A 6,068-nucleotide genomic window follows, 5' to 3' on the forward strand; every position below is an offset into this window, starting at 1 on the left:
ACCAATCTTTTTTTTAAAACTTTTTTTTTGGGGCCCCAATTTTTTTTTTAACTCGTTTTTTTTTGCCACCATTGTTTTTTAAAAAAAAAAAAATTAATTTTCTTTTTGGTGGCCCCAAATTTTTTTAACTTGTAAGGGGGCCCCTGCCACCAGTTTTTTTTCAAAAAAAATTTTTTTTTTTTCAAATTTTTTTTTGGGGCCCCAATTTGTTTTTAACTTGTAAGGGGGCCCCTGCCACCAGTTTTTTTTATTTTCAAAATAAAAATTTTTTTTTTTCAAATTTTTTTTTGGGGCCCCAATTTGTTTTTAACTTATAAGGGGGCCCCTGCCACCAATGTTTGTTTATTTTTTAGTTTTTTTTACATTTTTTTTGTTGGGGCCCCAAGTTTTTTTTTAACTTATAAAAAAAACCCAATGTTTTTTAAAAAAAAAAAAATTAATTTTTTTTTTTTTGGGGCCCCAATTTTTTATAAGGGGGCCCTGACCATCAATAGCTTTTTACAACTTGTGTGGGGGGGGGGTTACTTTTTTAACGCTGATGTCTGTGTGGTCTTTTAACTGCGATGTGGAGTGGGCGGGATATGGGGTGGAGCTTGGTCGTCAGTGTGGGCGGGGCCCAGGGGGCCCCAAAAATTTTGTTGTATGGGGCCCCGTGATTTCTAATGGCGGCCCTGTGTGTAGGGTTTCCACCAGTAAAAATGCTGCTTGATGCCAATGTTATTAATAGGACAAAAAGGCAAGAATATAGGACAGCCGGTATTTTAAAGGTGGCAACCCTAGTGACGTGCTTGTTGATAAGTTCCATGTACACTTTTAGTGTGGCACCTATTAGTGGGTGTCTCGTCAACTGTTTGGAAAGATTTTGCGTTTTTGCCCAGACCGTATTGTATATGGGTATACTCTAGGAAAAGTATTGTTCCGTTTCTACCCAAATTTTTACCCCAGGTTCCATTGGAGGATTCGGTTGAGGTGAATTGCTATGTAGTGTAGGTAAGTATCTGGGACTACCAGCCCACCGTGTAGTTTAGTTATATAAGCTTGCTGTATTTCAACCTTGGTTTCTTATTGTTCCACAGAAATCTAGTTATGATTGTTTTAATTTTACAAAAAATTATATATTTTGGGGTAGCATTTGTAATTGCTATAGAATTTTCGGTGAGACCATCATTTTAATTATTTGAATTCTACCGAACCAAGACAATTGCATTTCATTCCATTAAAGGAATAGTTCAGTGTGAAAATAAAAACTGGGTAAATAAATAGGCTGTGCAAAATAAAAAATGTATCTCATATAGTTAGTTAGCCAAAAATGTAATGTATAAAGGCTGGAGTGAACATATGTCTAATAAAACAGCCAGAACACTACTTCCTGCTTTTCAATTCTATAACTCTGAGTTAGTCAGTGACTTGAAGGGGGGCCACATGGGACATAACTGTTCAGTGAGTTTGTAATTGACCCTCAGCATTCAGCTCAGATTCAAAAGCAACAGATATGACCCATGTGCCCCCCCATCAAGTCTCTGATTGGTTACTGCCTGGTAACCAGGGTAACCAGTCAGTGTAAACCAAGAGAGCTGAAAAGCAGGAAGTAGTGTTCTGACTGACTTGTTATACATCAAATCACTCCAGCCTTTATACATTACATTTTTGGCTAACTCACTATATTAGAAACATTTTTTATTTTGCACAGCCTATCTATTTACCCAGTTTTTATTTTTACACTGAACAATTCCTTTAAGCTATTGATTTTTCAAAATCTACAAGTAGGGGTACAGTGTCGGACTGGGACACCAGGGGCCCACCCAAAAACCTTTGACTAGGGGTCCACCGATTAATCTTAGACCAGGGGCCCACTCTCAGTACTATTTTTCTTCCTCTCCTCACTCAACCTATAATCTATTATTCCATCTATTTAGCCTCTTTGTGCTCATAGAATTTGGGAATGGCCATGAAATAGGCCAAATGTCTAGCAGCATAAGGGCCCACTGACACCGTGGCCCACCGGGATTTTTCCTGGTATCCTGATGGACCAGTCTGATATATATGCGTGTTAAATTATGAGGAATATTTGTGCCTAAATAGCTTATTGTATTATATGCCCATTTAAAGGGAACATTTTCCTTAATACTTCTTTGTTCATCTATAGATAGTCCTATACTCAGTGCTTCTGATTTACTGCCATTAATCTTAAAATCTGACACTTCGCCGAATCTCTTTAATAGGTTCATGAGATTAGCAAGTGATATATGTGGATTAGTTATTATTATGAGTAGGTCGTCCACAAAGGCGACCGATTAATGTTCTTGTTAAGATGTCTTTATGCTTTTGATATTTCCATTTGATCTAGTGTGTGAAAGTAGTACTTCCATTACTAGAATGCAATGTAATATTCTTTGTTAGGCTTTTATTGCATTGTGAATCTTAATTGTGCATTGTGAACCTTTAACACCAGCTCTAGAGTGTCGTTAAATAATTTGTCATAAAAAACAGTTTGCGATTGTGATATTTTATTACTTACACTATGAACGTTCCACAAACTATAACATTAGCAATCACTATCCTACTTTCACATAAGGGGCAAAGTGTTTGTAAAGGCAAAATGTTGCCAACATTTATTCACATTGTGATAGATCTTTGCTTTAGCGACCGATATTACATTCCCCCCTTAGTGTCCCAATTGCCCAGGGAAAGACCCAGATCTTGGGTTTCTTTCTCCAGTTTTAATCCCCACCAGCAAATTGGATCCCACGTTGCTTGTCATTCTCAAAGGATGAGCTCTTTGTCCTGAGGTAAATTGTCTCCCAACACAAAAAAGCCTGAATCTTAGGGCAAGCAATTATTAGGGGGGTGTCTAATAAAATGACACCCAGGTGATTTTACATTTCCTCAACTTTGAAGCAACTGGGAGTTGCAAAGAACTAAATATAATAACTGGGATGGGGAACTCTCTGCAATTGGACAACTCTAGGTCACATGATTACTATCAACAGTGAGGAAGCGGCTGAAAGCGGGACTGTCCCGCGAAAAGTGGGACAGTTGGGGGGTATGCTTTATTTATTGTCAGGATCATAGATTCTACATGTACTGCCAGTCAAAGGGTTATTGATTCAAAATGATTGATATTGATTAAATAGGAACTGTCCCTGTTTATAACCCCCACACACACACACACACTAAACTGTAGTGGATGTTTAAAAGGGGAGTCTGCCTTCCAAGCAGTTTTCTCAGTTCAGTTGTTATAAACAGAACCATGTCTGTGCCAGTGAAATTTATCAGCAATTGACTTGCCAGTCATTTTGTTATAACAAGTCCATCTGCCCCCTGGCCTTTCTGCATGGTAGAAAAAACAGCACCAGTTATATTTATCGCCAATGCTAGTAAACACACCCCTAAATGACTTTCCTATTCAGTCTTTGACTCAATTTGTGGCATGACTCTCTAACTTTACATCATGGATTCAGGGCTGGGCCACATCGCCCCTCCGCTGCACGGCACTACTGAAATGCGCGCCTAGGCGGGAGCACGCATGCGCACTGAATCACCACATCACCCCTTCCCCTCCCGGTGAGAGCACGCATACGCCTTGGGGCACACAGCAACAAGCCAGATTCAGAGGCCCGGACTGGGGTAGGCAGTAGTGGAAGGTACGTGCCTGGCGCCCCCAAGCTTTGCACCCTAGGCATGTGCCTACTTTCCCTACCCCTAGTTCCAGCCCTGCATAGATCTGCCCCCTAATGACCTGCCCTGACCAGTATTACCCATGCCAAAGTAGAGCAACTAGGGTTGCCACCTCACCCCTTTAAACCCGAACACATATGGAATCCACAGCCTGCATGGCTAATTAGCACTTCATTTAGATGCATGATACACATAAATCAGTTCAGTCGGCAGCATGCATCTAAATGAATTGATAAATAGCCATGCAGGCTGTAGAGATCATATGTGTTTTAATGGGGTGAGGTGGCAACCCTAGTTACAACTGATACATTAACCATACCTCCCAACATTTTGGAAATAAAAAGAGCGTAGGCGACTTGTCATTATAACGAATGGGAAGACACGAGAAGGCAGTTTGTGGAGATTGTTGCCCAGAAGAAGAGGCGATTAGTCGCCAGGTGACAAAATCTCCCGAATCTCCTCGTGTGAACTAACCCTAAAAATGGGACAGTTGGGAGGTATGCATTAACTGCTGCAATTTCTTCTAAAAAAACTATAGCCTGTATACCAAGTAAAGTAAATATTGCCCTTTTATATCTCTTGTCTTGATCTACCATTTCATGATGGTCTGTGTGCTGCCTCAGAGATCACCTGACCAGGAATACTACAACTCTAACTGTAACAGAAATTTGGAAGCAAAAGACAGAACTCTGTCTGTTAATTGACTCATGTTACCTAAAAACTGGTTTGTTTAACATGTTTGTGTGCACGGTGAATCCTGTGATACCAGGGGGCGGCCCTTGTTTTTTTTAAAATGGCAATTTTCTATTTATGATTACCCAATGGCACATACTACTTAAAAAGTATATTATTATAAAATTGTTTATTTACATGATGCAGGGTTTTACATATGAGAGACCCACATTGTTTGGGGGTATAGTTTTCCTTTAATCAATGATAATGTAAAGTATAGGCAGTATCAAATTCAAAGTATCAATGTCTGATATTTCAGGTTGTGTTTCATATAAGTTGGGAAGTTATTAGAAAATGGATGAATTCAGAGGAAAGGTCATCGCAAATGGTCAATAAAATTGGTAATTTATTGCATGAAGTACATTAAGGGGTGGGGAGGTTAGAGGCTAAGGAATAACCTGTCATTTTGGAACTAATTATAGCAACTCTGTATTGCCATTATTGGAGAAGTTCTCCTTATAGAACACTGATGTTGGGGACCAGGCCTGGCTCACAGTCAGGGTTCCAATTCATCCCAGAGGGTTCAGTTGGGTCAGGGTTCTGTGCAGTCGGCAGGGTTGGACTGTGAGGGTGTGGGCCCAATGGGGTTGCCACATCAGGGCCCCTGCACCCCCAAGGACCCTCTTCCCAGCCATAAATGCCCCTCTGTCTCCTCCCCCTGCTTCATGCACGTCTTCTTTATACGATCGGGTGTTGGTGGGGTTTGGTCAGGTTGTGGAGTGGGTCTGGTGTTTTCCCGGTGTCCGGTTGCCATTCTGTATGGATTTGATTATAGGAACATTATTGTGCTAAAACAGGAGATGGCTTTCCCCACATACAAATTAGAAAGCACAGAATTGTCAGGAATGCGAGTGTATGATGCAATGTCAGCAATGATGGGTATGACTTCAAATGCTAATTTCAATAGCATATTCCTTTGGCAATGCTGTGTCTGTTGTGACTCATCATATAAAGTAAGATATGATATATACTGTATATATATATATATATATATAAAGTCACTGCACCTTACACACCACACATTACACACCAGTCAGCATAAACTCAGGTAGACTTGTAGTAATAATAATGTCGTAATAATAATGTCGTGATATTTTGCACCTAAAGTGAACTTCTCTAATATTCTACTCTGGGTAGAAATGTCCATGTGCCATTAGTGTGAGGCCAGTGAGACACGATGTATAACAACACGGGCAGAGAAAAGGCCTATCTGCTCCCGCATGCTGCCTGTTCTCAGTTCATGGACAGACATACGGCCGTCAGCTCACACATGGAGAGGATTATGGGGCATAAATACATGCTTTTGTGTTTATATGCTGCCACAGGTGGGTGCAAAGAGCTGTGTGAAAATGCTGCAGGATTGTTTTAAACATTTACACTGTGGCCTGTGTATCTTTTCTACAGGTCCAAGCCTGGTCACATGATGGTGTGTGTATGTGTGTGTGTGTGTGTGTGTGTGTGTGTGTGTGTGTGTTTGTGTGTGTGTGTGTTATTGTGTATTATTGTGGGGCTACTTGTTGCTGCTGATCCAACAGAATAACTTTTATTGCATCAATCTCCTGAGACAGTTCCTCACTCCAGATCCATATAAATGAATGTCCTGCTATCACACACACAACCCTATACATGTCTATAAATGTTACATGAGCTACACATCA

Source organism: Xenopus laevis, chromosome 8L (assembly GCF_017654675.1).
Source record: "Xenopus laevis strain J_2021 chromosome 8L, Xenopus_laevis_v10.1, whole genome shotgun sequence".
Classification (NCBI taxonomy): Eukaryota; Metazoa; Chordata; class Amphibia; order Anura; family Pipidae; genus Xenopus; species Xenopus laevis.